Source organism: Myxine glutinosa, chromosome 5, assembly GCF_964187855.1.
Source record: "Myxine glutinosa chromosome 5, kmMyxGlut1.1, whole genome shotgun sequence".
NCBI classification, from domain to species: Eukaryota; Metazoa; Chordata; class Myxini; order Myxiniformes; family Myxinidae; genus Myxine; species Myxine glutinosa.
Window position 1 is genome coordinate 136,138,666 of NC_136265.1, and position 1,237 is coordinate 136,139,902.

The window sequence follows — 1,237 nt, forward strand, 5'->3', positions numbered from 1 at the left end:
AGTCAGCTACCTCTTCTGGCAGTATTAGAGCAGTCGACTCATCTGACTCACAGACGGACAGTGACTTGGATAATAGCGAATGAACATTAACTCTGGACTTGCAGTTCTATCTTAATTATGTGTTTGTATCGCCCATTTTGTTGGGGAATTGAACTGTAGGATGACCAGAAAATGCGGTTAATATTATCTCAATTTACATTTTGTGGCTTGTTTTGAGTGAGAATGTCATATTTACATGGTAATAAAGCTCGGTTGAGTATTCTAGACCCCGAAAATCAATTTCCGGTACCATTATAAACCTCATATTAGGTACAAAATGTTAATTTAACAGGAAAGAGAACCCTTATTAATTCAATTTTGAGGTAATTTTGGTGGCCATTTTGGTTTTTCGTGGCCATCTTGCATTTGAGGCCAAATCCTGGGTGCCCTCCAAGCTAATAACAAAGGACATAGGTTTGGAATGGCGGAACCACTGAGAAAACTTTGACAGGAAAACCTAAGAGGTAGTTTGAATATAATTAAGATGATTTTGACGGCCATTTTGACGGCCATCTTGGATTTGAGGTCAAATCCTAGGTGGCCCTCAAGCTAATTTTAAAGGCTATAGGTCCAGTATGCCGGAACTGCTGAGAAAGTTTTGACAGGAAAAACTATAAGGCAGTATAAACCTAATTAATTTAATTTTGGCAGCCATTTTGTTTTTTGGCGGCCATCTTGGATTTTAGGTCAAATCCTGGGTGGCTCCCAAGCTAATCTCAAAGGATATATGTTCAGGGTGACAGAACCACTGAGAAAACCTTGACTGGAAAAAATGTTAGTTTTTCCTTGGGTTTGCCCTGTCTAATAGTCTGTGCTGCCAAATATTAAGTCTTGGGTGTCAATAATTTTGTCAATGCCATTTCTTTTTATTTTCTGATTTAAAAGGATATATTAAGTTCTGAATCAAAAACAAAGGTTCTGTAATATTAACAGTGAAATAAAGAATTGTGGAGACCAAATACTTTTGTTTCAAATTTCAACTTATTTTTAGCCGCGTCGCAGACGCTGCTCATAGAGTGCCCTCTGCTGTTGTTGTTGTTCTTCTTGTTCTTCTTGTTCTTGCAGAGAAGACAAAACCTCAAAGCTCCACCCATTCTGGGAACCATAGCTCCACCCATTCTGGGAGAGCTTTCATATAAACAAATATCCACCATTTTATTAACTCGCATAGCTTTGAGGCCTGTTTTGTAGGCCCGTG